The sequence below is a fragment of the Megascapheus bottae genome, chromosome 12, assembly GCF_031878675.1.
Source record: "Megascapheus bottae isolate mThoBot1 chromosome 12, mThoBot2.hap1, whole genome shotgun sequence".
Taxonomy (NCBI): domain Eukaryota; kingdom Metazoa; phylum Chordata; class Mammalia; order Rodentia; family Geomyidae; genus Megascapheus; species Megascapheus bottae.
The window spans coordinates 46,867,263-46,882,943 of record NC_143520.1 but is presented as its reverse complement, the minus strand read 5'-3'; the positions used below and the strand labels follow the sequence as shown (position 1 = coordinate 46,882,943).

Genomic DNA, 15,681 nt, shown 5'->3' with positions numbered 1-15,681 from the left:
AGCCTTCCGGCCGGTGGAGAGGAAATGCTTCCGGGCGCGTGCGCCGTGGGTATCCTTAGCGACGAGACGCTGCCGGCTCGAGCCTCACCCTCGCAGCGCCCCCTGGAGACTTGGAGGTCCGTCGCTACACAAGTTCACCCGGTCAGAATGAATGACCGTCCTTGAGGGACCAATTGAATATGAGAGTTAAGGCAGAAGGAAACGTGGAGAATGGTCTTGGTTTGTTTTACGTAGTTAAGAAATACTCAGGAATTGTAAATTCATAAAAATTAGTTTCATTTGTCTTATGCCTCTGAAGGCTGGACAGTTTCATGGCTATAATAGCTGTACAGTGTTATAATAGGGTGGGTATGAAAGGACAAAAGGGTAGATGCTGAAAAGAAGAAACTGGAGAGATGACATTACTTTATAACAGTCCGCCCTCATTGTTAACTAAAGAGGTTTTGAGCCTCTTCCCTTGAGGGTGAAATCGCACCCTCTTAAGAAAGATATTAAGCCCCCTTCATGGTCCAATCGCCTCTTTAGGGTCCCACCATCTCCAGATACTCTTACATTGGGAATAAAATTTCAACACGAGTTTCAAGTGGACAATTGATAAACACAACGAGGATACTCTTGAATTTTCTAGCGTTCAAGGTGCTGTATAGAATACAAGAAGAGGAAAGAAAGGAGATTAAAGTATGTTAGTAAAGAGGAAAAACTTCCAGAAAGAAATAAGGCACTCAGTTTGAGAGGAATTACATATCACTCCACATATCCTTCTAGAGTTAAGGAAGATATGGTTCTCAGAGACAAGAGAGCAGGATTAAATGAGGCTAACGTTCATATATGAGGTATATCAAATTCCAAATCTGTTTTGCCAACTTCCCAGCAATTCTGGCAGCTGGAACAGTTAAGGAAAGAACAAGAAAGATAGCACATGGACTGGATCCTAAGAATGAATCGCATTTGGCTGGGGAATAGAATAAATCTATTCTCTTCCTGATAGCAAGAGAATAGATCCATCATCAGTTTTTGAGAAGAGTTCTAGTAAAGATAAGTAATTGTGGGAATAGATCCTAAGGCCCGTCAATAAGAGGCTGCCATTTAGATACTGTGTGGCAATTTCAATTGGCAAATGTAGATTTTTTTTTCAGATGGAAATTAATTTATTGTGGGAGAGCGAACTGCTGGCCAACACAAGATGGAGGTGTGCGGGAGCAGAGGGAAAGAAGAAAGAGAAAAAGAGGAAAAGTGAGACAATGTAGATTCTTGAAGACAGTAAGGCGATCAAATTATGCTCCTGGAGGACTGATTTATAACCAGTGTTTAAGTGGACTTGGCAAAGGAGAAAATTGAGACCAGTTAGGAGATGTTTTGGTCACTCAGGAAAAAAATGTGATGGGATTTTAGGATTCCTGTTTCATGCTCCCAAGTGGTTTCCATTGTTTGTATACCCTTTCCTCCATTCCTTTCATTTGATCTGTCTCATCTGTAAGCCTCCTCAGCATTGTCCATTAAGATTTAGCTTTAATGAATTCTCCCTTAAGTAGTTTTCTTACCGCTTGCTGCTTGGACCATCCTTATAGCTAAAACATGATGATTTCTATATTGTTCTTCCTCCCTTTTTTTTCACAGCCATAACCTTCATTCAATTAGGGGGTTAGGGTATCAGACCAGGGTTGTAAGTGAGCCTGAACTCCTTTGTGACTTCTCCACAGCTTGGCTGAGTAGGTACTCCAGGATTCAGTGTGGTGCCAAGCAAGTAAACGGCCTATTTGCAATGAGGGTTCCAGAAAGAGTCTCCTTGTCTTTTTACCAGCCTCAGCAGTCCAGTGCTGACTGTGCTGTCCAGTGGCAGATGCTATTCCATTCATAGAATGGCCCTGTTGCTCTTACCAGGTTTCCTCAGCTCTGTGAAACCCTCAGTATGCACACACTGCTGGGAAACAGGCTTTTACAAATTGAAAGTCAAGATCTGATGGGGCCCAGAGAGGCTGCCGCAGGGGTACTCTCACAGTGCGTGGGGCACTCCCACTCTGGGTGTGGTTCTGTCTTCTTGCTTGCCCAGAAATCCAGGTGTGCTTCATCAAGTCATCCATGATGTGCACAACAACACTTTCACGGGCACCGCAAAGGCTCTGGATTCACCACAGGTCCTTGAACCCCCACAATCATGATGTGCAGTGAGGTAGGCCGAGGCCCCAGAAGCTTGTTCGTAGCAGTGTGGACATACAGGGAGTACAAAGCGTGCCATGGCGGCAGGTTGGTAGGGAAGAAGGCTCAAGAGGAGAGAGACTCTCTTACCCTCCCAGTCTGCAGAAGTTACTAACTCAGGCCATTTCTCAATGAAACTAATCACATCCTACAAATAATTATCTTCAAAGATCTTTTTCATTTGTTTATAGAAGCTGCTGAACCCTCCATGGGAAAGACTTGCTCTGTCCCAAGGTGACGGGCCAGTGTGGAGAGTAGACTTCCGTCACTGACACAGAGGCAGACTCTGTCTGGGGTTAGCTCAGTCCTCAAAGCCTGAGCATACTGATCAGCTCGGCCCCAATCTTTAATCTCTCCAAATGCAGGCAGATTCCATAGCAGCTGAGCCTGGCAGTCGCATGCACGGTGCCTTCGCTGCACTTTCCCATTCTCTTCAGGGCTGTATCATACACAGTAGTCATCATGGTAACAGCGAGGCTGTACAATGGGTTGTTCTTCTTGTGGCAGGAAATACACATGCTGCATCCAGTAGTTCCTCCAGATCTGACTGTGATCAGAAGAGGGGCATGGTGCACTTACACACACCTCAGGATCCAGTTCCATGCCCCACCGAGAGAGAACGACTTGAGCTCCACCAGATGCTAAAGGTTCATGCTACCTGCTGTGGCAGTCTGACAAGCGACTGAGTTGCTTGCTGAAATCCACACTGAACATAGGTAGCAGCACATCACCGGGGAGACTGAAGTCAGAGGGTGACACTTGGCTCAGTTGAATGTTGAGTAGACAGAGAGTGCACCAGGACACCTCTCCAGTTCTGAGGGGCAGAGGGTGAGGACCCGAGACTCCATGAGACTGTTCTGAATATGGACAGCTTATTCCATGACAGTGTCCTTCTGGACTTTACCAGTTGGTCATAGACCTTAGCTCTGTGAGGCACAGCTTCACAGTTCTCCTGGACAAGATGTCTGTGTGCATGATCAAAGGTCGGAGGTGCTCCTGAACTCCAGTCAGTTCAGCGTCAAACAGCTGTGTGATCAGGACAGTGGCACAGTACGGAATGTCACCATCTGGCACAACAGTCACCTCAGAGGAGTGTTTGTTGATAACCTTCATCTTATCAGTGAGGCCATTTTCCTCTACAAGCTTCACAGCAGCATCAGCCATAGGCTTGAAAACTTCAATAGCATAGAAGTTGCCACAAGACCGCACTTGCAGTGACAGCCAGTATTGACAAGACTCTTGTGCCAGTATCACTCAAGAACCAAGGTCTTCCATGCTCTGCCCATCACTCAGCTCACAGTAACCCTAATATCCTAGTAATACAATATATTTCTGTCTTTTCCATGTGGCATGTCAGCATAGGATGACCTATGACCTGGCATAGTGCTCATCTTCTAGCCTCTCCACACACCCCATAGTTGATTATTTCTCCCTTCCCAAACAGACTTTGGTGGTACCAATCAGCGTCCAAGGAAAAGCAGCCCTGGCAGTTCATCCAAAAAATGGATGAATTTAAATTGTCAGAGATTCACCACTGGAACCACTTTATTCACCTCTGCGGCCATCTTGCCCAGGTCAGCATGGGGGTGGGGGCAGGCATCCAGCTGCTGAAGCAGAACACGGAAGGGGAGTTATATTCTTTTTTTTTTTTTTAACTCTGCATGGCATAGATAGTGTCCTTGGGTTCCAGAATTCTACCTACCACATAGTTGGAACTCAGTAAATAGTTCCATCTGGGTTTGTAACATATTTTAATAAGACAGAAGTGTTGGCTTTCCATGGGCTATGAAAAGTTTTCAGAAGGCTGTACTATTCACCATAGCCAAGGTATGGAGGCAGCCTAGCTACCGTTCAGTGAGTGAATTGATAAAGAATGTGTGGTATCTATACACAGTTTTACTTATCCGTTAGGAAGAATGATGTTACAATTCTTTGCAAAGAAACAAACAAATCTGGAAAAAGTTAAGTGCCATAAGTCAGATCCATACAGAAAAAGGACACTTTTTCTCTTACATGTGGAAGTTAAATCTAATTTGATAAATGTACAAGGAAACATATATGGGGTTGTATATAATTGTACACAAACATATTAACTAAAGTATGTGTATGCAGAATTCAAATGGTGTACTTCCTTAAAAATATTCACAGTCTGCCAAGTGTGGTGGCTCATGCCTGTAATCCTAGCTAATCAGGAGGCTGAGATCTGAAGATCAAGGTTCAAAGCCAGCCCAGGCACAAAAAGATCTGAGACTCTTATCTCTAATTAACCTGCAGAAAATGGGAAGTGGCTCAAGGGTAGGATAGTAGCTTTGAGTTGATGAGCTCAGGGACAATATCTCAACGCAGGGGTAGGGTGCTAGCCTTGAGCTGAAGAGCTCAGGGACAGTGCCCAGGCTGAGTTCAAGCTCCATGACCCACAAAAAAAATTTTGCAGTTCATCAAAATGAATACTGAGAAGCTGGTATCTGATATGTGAGAGTGTTACAAGGAAGTGAGGTAGATAAGAGAGGAAGTGAGGGAGAATGAAATTATGTTCAATGTATATCCTGTGAAATTAGGAACATCGAAAGGAAGAGTTGGTTGGGAGGCATGGGGGAAAAGGCGAAAGGGTGACATTGGTCAAAATGTATTTACAAACTGACATGTCGGACGTTAAATCTTTTTTTGTGTGTGTGCCAGTCCTGGGGCTTGAACCCAGGGCATGGCCACTGTCTTTTGGGCTTCCTCAAGACTAGTGCTTTTTCACTCGTGTCACAGTGACATTTCCTTACTTATGTGGTAACAGGGAATTGAACCCAGGGCTTCATGCAAGCTAGGAAAGCCCTCTACCACTAGGCCATGCTCCCGGTCTGAATGTTAAATCTTTTGTTCAACCAGTTAATGATAATAAAAACATAAAAAGATCGAAAGCAGGAAATGTTTATTTTGGTTTCAGTCCATGGTTGGTTGATCTGTTGCTTTTGGGCCTGTGGCAAGGCAGGGTATCGTGATGTGGGATGCATGGTAGAAGAATTCTCTTCACCTCTCAGTGGCTGGGAACAAAGTGGGGGAGAGGCAGACACAGGGTTCCTATGTCTTCTTTCTCTTCAAGGTCATATTCCAGATGGTATAACACCCTTACATAAGGCCCCACTTGACGTTTCTCCTATCTCATAATAAGGGAACCAAGCATTTAGTGCCTAAGACTGTGGAGCATGTTATAGATTCAAACTGAAATTTGGCAAAGCCCCCAAAGAATATCTTCACTTGCCCAATTGTGCACGATACAAAATATACAAAATTTATGAGTAGCTCCTTTGAATCTCCAAACTACAGCAGGGAACATCTTGTTCCAAATTTTGGAAGATTTCATTGGTTTATGTGAGAGATAATCCTGTTGGATGGAATGTCTGATTTGTCTTCCAAATAGAAGCTCTTGGGATACGATCTTGTTTAGGGAAGTCAGAATGACTGTTAGAAGGATTCACAGTGTCATAGCTAGAAGGAATTTTGAAGTATCTAGTATATATTTCTCAAAGTAGAGGCTGGGAATTGAGGAGGGTAGGCAATAAAGATTTGTTTTCTATGGTGGCTTTTTCATTATCACTAGATTTGCTGATTTTAGAGATTCCCTTATATCACCTTACATGTTTACAAAAAAATGGGGATGGGTAGGTAATCGGTAGGTGTCACATACATGGCTTTAGATAAGGAAAATAATCCACTAAAAAAAAGGGACCCAGTACCCTGACTACCATGAAGGGAAAGTTAATTAGGCTGAATGTACATCAGCTCATAATTCTTGTCATCTTTAGCTATTAAAGCTTCTGGTCTACTGATCAGTCCCTAGTATATTTAATTAAAATTTCCTGCTTCCATCTAGAGCAGTTGAGACAGTTGAGAAATTTTTTTTCCTTTTTTTATGCTTGTTTTTTGGGGGTTTGTAGTAAGAAGGGAGAAGTTGAAAACACAAGTCATTGTGTGCTAGGCACTAGAGATTCATGTCTATAATCCTAGCTTCTTGAAAGACTGGGATTGTTGTGATCTCAGTTTCAGGCCTGGTGAGAAGCTTGTGAGACCTCCTTTCACAAATAGCTGGATATACTCATGTGTGACTATAAGCCTGGTTATCGGAAAGCTCGGCATATGTGGATTGTACCCAGGCACATGCCTGTGCAGGAAGTGAGATTCTATCTCAAAGAATACCATGGGAGTGGGAGTAGCTATTACAGGCTCTTGCCTGTAATCCTAGCTACTCAGGAGGCTGTGATCTAAGGCTAGTGCAAAGTTAGCCTGGGCTGGCAAGTCTATGAGACTTATTTCCAATTAACTCCCTCAGCAGTGGAAGTGGAGATGTAGCTCAAAGTGGTACAGTGCTAGCTTTGAGGAAAAAAAAAAAAAAACCTTAGGGACAGCACCCAGGCTGTGAATTCAAGCCCCACAATCAGCTACGACAACAACAACAAAATCACCAGCAGTGAGCAGGACTGGAAGCAGTGCTAAATAGTTAGAGGTCTGTACAAATAATTTCCTTTCTTGATTTTTCCATGGGAAGACAAGTTTGCTTTCTTTGTTGGTTAAAATAGCTTATCTTCTTATGCAAACTACATATTCTAGTAGTGGAAAGGTTATTTTCTCACTATAAAAAAAATCACCGTTCCTATTCAGTTTCTTGACTGGAGACATGGACTTGTGGAGGCACCAATAATGTCTTATCACAAAAAAATCAGAGAAATTTCCATGGGCATTAGTAATCTTTTTTTTTTTTTTGCTGAGTTGGCTTTTCAAAGCTTTGTTTTTTTTTAATTTCCAAATAAAGAATAAGCAGCTTGACACAATCCCGGGTTCTTTTTCTTCTTGTGGACCTGAATTTTTTTGTGGATTTGCTACTCTTTGCTTCTCAGTTCTTAGAAAGCTTTAAATATAGTCCCGAGAGGGACAGGCAAGGTTCAGGGATGGGGAGAATGATGAAAGGTGTGATACCAATCAAGAAGCTAGAAATGAGCCCCAGCCTTGAACCCCAAACTCAGGCAAGAATATGAAGGACTGGAGTTTAAGCCCCAGTACTGGAATGCATGTGCATGTACACACATACACAAAAGCAATTTAGGTGATGCCTGTTTCAGAATGTCAGAATGGTATGGAAGCAGTTAGTATGGGTCATTAGTTTTCTCCACCTCTGCTCCTTCTTAAGGAGCTGAAGGGTAAACTAAAGACAGAATTATCTGTCTACTGTGTCCCAGGCTTCTTGATTTAAGAACCAAGTGTTGAATAACATGGAGATTAAAATCAAGAGCATCATTGAACTTCACCTTCCCATTAACCACTGATCCCCAAGGCCCACGCCCCGCCTTTGTGCTTCCAATCCCTTCCTTAGTGAATGAAAAACTTAATCCCCAAAGACCTGGCCCAGACTCCAGGTTCTCCTTCCCTAGCGTCTCCCTGTCTCTAGGAAGAGCAGGTATCTCAGTTTGAATGCATGGGAGAGCCCAGAGTGGTGACAGGGACGGGGGGTGGGGTGGGGGGGGGAGGTGCACAGTACGCCACTCCTGCACGGAACTCAAATGGCAGAGGACAAGGCACAAGTCCCCAGACCTCCAAACCTGGTCCAACCCCCGGCCCACCGGGAGGGCCAGGGAAACTCAGCCAGGTACGAGGGTCCACCCAGCCCCGTTCCAGCCCTCCAGGCCCGTCGCCCCCACCAGGTGGGGATGAGAATTAGTAATCTTTTTTCTCCTGCATCTTCCAATTGACACCCCTGTCCCCTCTGGTACCTCATTGTGTCTCCTTGCCATGCAGGTGTATGATTGTAAAGGTCAACGACAACATGCTAGCTATGCTTTGTCAGCTCTTTATCCTGTATGATGGTTCATATTCTTCTAAGTTACTCTTACTTAAGGCATTGAAATGGAGCAAGAGTCACTAGAACAGTATGCATAGTTATTTTTCAACGTTTATGGTTATATTTCACTTTTCTGCTCCACCTAATCTTAATCCAATGCCAACAACCTAATGTTTCTTGGATCCTTACCATATGCTTAGTTTTGCAAATATCTATATGAATTGACAAGTTAAACACTTCCAGCAAGGGTATAGATATTGACAAGGAAAGGCACGAACTGTGAATATGGTTGTGTTAGTACAAAGCATGCTCAATTACCTATGTTGGAGTGCTTTAAACTCATTATCTTGGGGAAATCAAGTCTATGATTATGAAAGAAGAATGCCTATGCAGTCTCTTGCAAACACCTGTCTCTTGCAAACACCTGTCTCTTGCAAACACCTGTACCAGGCTGTACACAATTGGGGCCAGTTACTTAACTCTTGCTTCCCTTTCCTTATGCATAAAATGAGGATGACATTAGTAATTGTTTCATAGGGTCATAGATAGAACAAACTGAGTAGATACATATGTGGCTCAGAATCATGTTGCCCAACAGAAAAAGCTTAATGAATGTCAATTGTCATTGAAGTCTTCCTCAGTTTTCCTAATTTATAGTTGTAAAGAAAACCATATCCATGTGTAAAGTGCCCAGAGAGCTCAATAAATGTATGCTCTTGGAACTCTGAGTTTCTGCTTCTGCAAGGAATGTATCTTAATACATTTGTCTTTCTAGTACATGCTGTGGTGCTGGGCACATGGTTGGTACTCAAAAGAAAATAAATAAATGAATAAGCATACTTTAATCTTTGGCTATAAGCATACCCTCTGATACAGGCATGCAAGTCACACAGTATAGTTCAGATCTCTTGGCTTAGAATTCTCCAAAAGGCAAGGAAATCATGAAGTATCTTTAGTTTCCTGGAGGCATTGAATTTAAGTCACAAAGTACCAAGGACTTGCTTTTTACTTCTACACAGTCTGTACCATCTATTTAGAAAGTCTCACAAAGTGCTCAAGTTGAGAAGCAAGTGCCATGTTTTTCTTCTTGAGGTAACATTAGCATGGCATATCCTTCTTTCTTACTGTCAAGGGTACTAAGGTTAACCAAATAATCATCTGATTAATCAAACTCTTACATTGCTTGTAGCTCATAACTTATAGAAAGACATGTTTATGATCTTTAAAACCCTAATTTTCCATATGGTGAGGAGATTTTTCTGTAATAAGCTCTTTTTTTAAAGTGAAGATTCTCAAGAGGTATGTGAACCCTTTCTTTAGTAAAAGGGTTTTCAATTCTTTATACAAAATCAGCTATAAAAATATATTAAGAAGTCATGGTAAGGGACTGATTCACACATCAAAAAAAGAAATATGGGCTAAACCGTCAGATTTAGGTCACTCTTTTCAGTTAATGAAGTAACTTTCAGCTCAGAAATCACCCAGAAATGTGAAGTTTGCTAAGTGATTATGGCTCTGGCTTTAAAGTTTCCAGTTCAGTTTGCTCCTAACAACTGTGAGAAAAATCCACCCATAATTGCTCAAGTACAGCACTCTAGAATCTAGATTTTTCAGACTAAAATCATGTATTAAATCATACTATTTTTAACGGGACTCAGAAAGGGATAAATATATCCTTTAAAAGTTCACATGACTCATAGTTCTTGATTATAGATCGTCTCAGAAACTTAAGTACTAAAAGGTCATTCAGATAATAGTTTCAGAAAAAAAGAAGTAAGTAGTTATTTTGGAAGCTGATTAAGATGAGGCAAAGAACATGCTATTAAAAAGATAATAGTAGGGTCAACCATGATGGCGTATCACTCTTGTAATCTCAGCAACATGTGAAAGTAGAGATCTGAGAGATAACAGTTCAAAACCAGACTTGGGGGGCCGGGAGTTTGGCCTAGTGGTTAAAGTGCTTGCCTAGCATGCATGAAGACCCGGGTTCGATTCCTTGGTACCACATACATAGAAAAAAGCCAGAAGTGGTGCTGAGGCTCAAGTGGTAGAGCTCTAGCCTTGAGAAAGTCCAAGGACGGTGCTCAGGCCCTGAGTTCAAGCCCAGGACTGGCAAAAAAAAAAAAAAAAAACAAAAAAAAACCAGACTTGGGGTGAGGGATGGGAAGTAATGAAACTCCATTTCAATTAATAAGCTAGATCCCAGCTTGTGTGAAGCTTTGCATAGGAGGATCTTGATCCAGGCTATGCCTGGAAAACCATGAGTTTTCAACCATGAGTTGAAAAATAACTAATGCAAAAAAAATGAACAAAAAAAGATAGGTGGCATAGGAAATGTGGCAAATAAACTATCCCTTACAGACTCTGTGGAAGAACTAGTACTCATTTTTATTTTTAGAGACCTCTTGATTTTGATGCTCCTTACACTGTGAGCACTGCTGGTGAGCCATTAGTGAGAGGTAGCCAGAGAGGACCCTGGGAAAAGGAGAGAATGTGTTCCACAGAGCCAACTATAAAGAATGTTTGAAGACATACAGTGTGTGGGATGACACTGCCAAGGAGTCTTCTTCCCCGATCGATTTTGATATCTTATGGTTGGGCAACATAAAAATAAAGTTGTAACTTGGTAACTTTATGACTCAGAAGTTTTGCGTGCTGTTCAGCTTTTCTAATTTTTCTGAACAATGAAATTTCAAAAATTGTAATAGGTCCTATTTCCCTGATCTAAAATGTCCTACCTTTTAGGGTAGGACAAAGTTCATGATGGTATGTTTCTTGCATTATGTTATAATACACTCTTGCATGTGATCACAAATGGGTGAAATAACAAAAGCGGAGATCAGAAGTCATAGGAACAGCAAGTCTTGCTGAGATGAAGTGCGTCTTCTGGGCAGTGATGCTTAACTTGGGCTGTCCTTGGTCCTAGCCTTGAAATGTCTGGGGAAGCTTCTCCAAAGTACCGTGAGTCCAATGTCCTGGCCTCACGCCAAGACACTGACATCAGAGACTCTGGAGGTAGGCTGACTTCCTTCTTTTTAAAACACTTTCCATTTCCCCTCATGGATTGCAATCCTCAGAATAGGGTCGGGCACCTGTGGACAGATTCTTTAGTACACAAAGATTCTAATAACTGGGTCAGCTATCTTCCAGGTAGATTTAGTGGGTTGTTTGTTAGGCCCACCTTACTTGGAATGGTAGAGAATTTCAACAACAATACAGCCAATAAGTATCTCTGTTTCAGGTCATAATTCCTTGTGAAAATCAGCAATACACTTTTTTATTCTGATAAATCTACCACTTTGAACACCATGTTAGCATTTAAAAGATTCACATCAATAGGAATTATTTGTTAATGCTCAGAAAAAATAAAAAAAATGATCTCTGCCAAGTTTTGGTTTGCACTGTGAAACACTGAAAACAGTGTTGTATAAGATCTGTATCTTTGACTTTGGTCAAATTATATTCATTGTTACTTTAAGAAAATTTCTATTATTTGTTCATTTGTTCATTTTGTGTTGGCCTGGGGCTTGAATTCAGAGTCTGAGTGCTCCCCCTGAACTTTTTTCCCCAATGTTGTTTGCTTTTTATTTAATTTTTATTGTAATGTACAGAGGTGTTACAGTTATATTCACTAAGTAGTAGGTGCACTACTTCTCATACACTGATACTTCTTCTCATGTTTTTTTAGGTTTAATTTTTATTGTAATTAATAGAAGAGTTACAGATAGAAGGTACATTCTTTCATAAACATTGATACCCCTTCTCATGTTTTTGTCCCCATTTTTCTCCCCCCTCATCTTGTTTCCCCCTTTCCTTTCCTATTTCAAACAAACAAATAAACATATATGCAATATACCAGATAACATAGTAAGATACTGTAACAACATGAGAATAATCAAGGGATAAAAAAAGAGATGAGAAATAACATAGTACGTTAAGAACAACAATCACATATTATATGGCTCTTGTTTCCATATCCTGGAGGTCCTTTCATTTAGCCTCATCCTATATGGCCTTATGTATCTAGGTTTTGAGCTATTGTAATCCTCTGCTAAGAGAGTCCAAGGTTTATACTAATTATGACAAATGCTCTTCTCATGTTTCTATCCCCATTTCCCTCCCTCACCCCTCCCAATCATCTTGTTTTCTCCCATCCCCTTTCCTATTTCAAATAAACAAATAAACATATATACAATATACCAGGTAACAAAGTCAGATACTGTAGCAATATTAGATTAACCAAAGGGAAACAGAAGAGAAGTAACATAGTACATTAAGAACAACAATCACTTGAGATAAAGCTCCTATTTCCTTATCCTGGAGATCTTTTCATTTAGCCTCATCCTATATGGCCTTACTATGTAAGTTTTGAGCTATTGTAATCCTCTGCTAGGAGAGTCCTAGGTTTTTATTCATTATTACACATGAGGGAAACCACTGATCCTATGTTACTTTGGGTCTGGCTTACTTCACTTAATATTATTTTTTCAAGGTCTTTCCATTTCCTTAAAAAGGGGTAGATCTCATTCGTTCTGATGGCAGCATAGAATTCCATTGTGTATAAATACCACATCTTCTTGATCGACTCATCTACTGATCTCCTTGAACTTTTGTGATTAAGACTAGCACTATACTACTTGAGCCATAGCTCTACTTCTGGCTTTATTTGGCAGCTAATTGGAAGTAAAATAGTAGACACTTTCCTGCCTGGCTTCAAATAGCAAGTCTTCAGATCTCAGCCTCTTCACTAGCTAGGATTACAGGATTATAGACGTGACCCCAGCAAAATATATATATATACACACATATGTATGTGTGTGCATCATTCATTCATCCATTCATGCTGATCTTGGGGCTTGAATTCAGGGGCTTAGGCACTGTCCCTGAGCTTTTATGCTCAAAACTAGCACTCTACCACTTATACCACAGTTCCACTTCTGGCTTTTGGTCATTAATTGGAAATCAAAGTTTCTCAGACTTTCCTTTCCTTGGCTGGCTCACAGACTTTTCTGTCTTGGTTAATTTTGAACCACAAACCATAGATCTCAGCCTCCTGAGTAGCTAGCATTACAGGTGTGAGCCACAGAGCTGGACTATTTACTTAAAGCAGACAAAGCAAGAAAGGAAAACCTTGAAAGAGAAATAGCAAGAGGCCTTTCCTCTTTTTAAGAGTGGTAGTGGCAAATTGAATTTAGGGCTTCATACATGCTGGAAAAAATGTTCTACTATGAGAGAGACTTTCCTGCAGGCTTTAGCTTAAAAAATTTATTTCAGCTGAGAAATTAGGAACAGAAGGTAACTTGTGCTAAGATACTAAATGTTCTTTATTAATTTAAATTCAGCAAATGGAATGGAGGTTTATCTTTCTGATCATTGTTCTGAATGTATTATGTGAAACTATTTCTTTTCTCTTATTTCCCCTTTATAGTTTATCTCATATTGTTACTGCATCTGACTTTGGTACCTGGTATATTGTGCATATGTTTATTGTGTATTTGAAAATGGGAAAGTAAGGGAAGAACAAGATGAGTGGGAGGGGTTGGGGAGAGGGAAAGTGAGAGAAAATCATGGGAAGGGGTGACAATGTTTAAGAAGTAATATGCCCACTACCTGGAGAATGTAACTGTAACCCTTTTGTATATTACCCCAACAATAAAATAAATTTTTTTTAAAAAGGAAATATTTTTTTTCTTTTGGAGGAGACTAAATCAAGAGAGATTGAGTCAATTGTGCTCGAAAGAGATGAACTATGTAAATGGAAAGTGTCAAACATCGAGTAAAGGAGACAACATGGGCCCTGGCTATATGAACTGATTTGATGCTCATTTTGATCTTCCTTCCAAGATCTAATAATCACCACCAGGGGGCCCTAAAAGCCTTTTCTTTCTCTTTTCTCTTTTTTTTCCCCTTTCTTTTCGGTCTTAATTCAAGAACAGTAGTCTCTTTCAGTGTCAGTGAGCATCGCTAATAAAACATCCTTAGTACAAATAAAAGAGAGGGCCTGTCCCTATTAAAAGTCTGTTTTGCTCCCAGGGACACTTCCACCCAGAATATAGCATCAGCTGTGGGAATAGCATGATCTGAGTTTATAAGCTTTTATTCCATGGCCTCTTACTATGGTGGGCTGAAGTTTGATATAAATTTAATATTTACTATTAAAAATCAGGTTCGTTCATTCTTAATTTTAAAGGCATACAAGAAAAGACTTAAGTTTGCTTTTTAAATTTGTTACTGAGTTGGAGTTTGTGAGGTTGGTTCTAGTCTATTGTGGGTTGCTATTTATATTGTTCTAGGATGAATTTGAATTTTTCTGTGATTTTTTTTTGGATCAGGAGGGGTTTGGTGCCTTGAGCATGCTAAGCAAGTATTCTCTTACTTGAGTCACCCCTTCAGTCCTTTTGCTTTTATATACTCCTTTTTGCTTTTATATCTCAATCCCAGTCATTTTGGAGTCCCTGAATCCCCCAGCAATAGAGTCACCAGCACTCAGTGAATGGAGCTAGGAGTCAGTTTAATAGTAGCTCAGTGGCTACTTTCCACCTTTGGGCTGATAGAGAGCAACCCTGAGCTTCTATGGGGCCGAGGTTTTAAAGGAGCACACCACACACAAGTAGTCCTGTTCACAAGGAAAGCACCACACTCAGGTCAACAACAACAACAACAACAAGAAAATTGGACAGCTAATTCTGACAGGTTACTATACTATAGTTTATGAGACAAGTCCTTAGGACGATTTTAGCTAGACTGGCTTCAAATTCAAGAGAGTTCTTCCTACTTCTGCTTCCAAGTTGCTAGGAGTATACCAGTATGGCTGGATTTTTGGTCTAATCTTTTTTTTTTTTTTTTTTTTGGTGGGTCATGGGGCCTGAACTTGGCCTGGGCACTGTCCCTGAGCTCTTCAGCTCAAGGCTACCACCCTACCCTTGAGCCAAGCCCCACTTCCTGTTTTCTAGAGATTAATTGGAGATAAGGGTCTCAGGTTCTTTTGTGCCTGGGCTGGCTTTGAACCTTGGTCCTCAGAGCTCAGCCTCCTGAGTAGCTAGGATTACAGACATGAGCCATTGTGCAGCTTGTGGTCTAATCTTGATTGTCTGCTTGATTGGATTGATAAATACCTAAGGAAATTAGTAAAGTACACACCTGATTGAGTCTTTGAAGATGCTCCCAGAGAGGATTAGCTGATGAGGGAAGACGTGCTCTGGCGTTGGATGACATCACCAATAGCCAGGGGGCCTGTAATAAGAGAGACAAAAGGACAAAGCCCCAGAGTTGGGCCTTCTCCCTATCTTTGCTCCCTGGCTTCATGAGGTGAGCAGCCTCTTCCATATACTCCAACCACCAGATACTCTGTCTCTCTAGGAGAAGCATCAGTAAAGCCAAGGACTCCAGATTGCATCTGTGAGCCAAAGTAATTCGCTCCTCTTTTAAGTTGTTTTGGTTAGGTATTTTGTCATAGCAATGCAAAGACTGTCAGATTTTCTTCAACTCTTATGTTACTTTTCAAGTTATTTAATTGAAGTACCTATAAGGCAACTGTTCATTGCTTAAAGAGAATATGATTTGTAGAAATACATATTTATCTTAGTCTATTATCAATAATTTATGCCACACTCTTCTAGAGGCAGGGAAGACCAAGTTGGAATTACTGAGGGATTTAGTGTCTT

At 41.0% G+C, this 15,681-nt stretch overlaps 1 long non-coding RNA gene and 1 pseudogene across 1 annotated transcript in view; one reads left to right on the top strand and one right to left on the bottom strand.

Moving 5' to 3' along the window:
- Positions 1–15,681, top strand: part of LOC150056484 (uncharacterized) — a 55,860-nt gene continuing 40,179 nt past the window's right edge. The window contains exon 1 of the long non-coding RNA XR_016537266.1: positions 1–141. This is a non-coding gene — a long non-coding RNA (uncharacterized LOC150056484). The remainder of the gene's footprint in view (positions 142–15,681) is intronic.
- Positions 1,754–3,588, bottom strand: LOC150056485 (protein arginine N-methyltransferase 7 pseudogene; annotated as a pseudogene).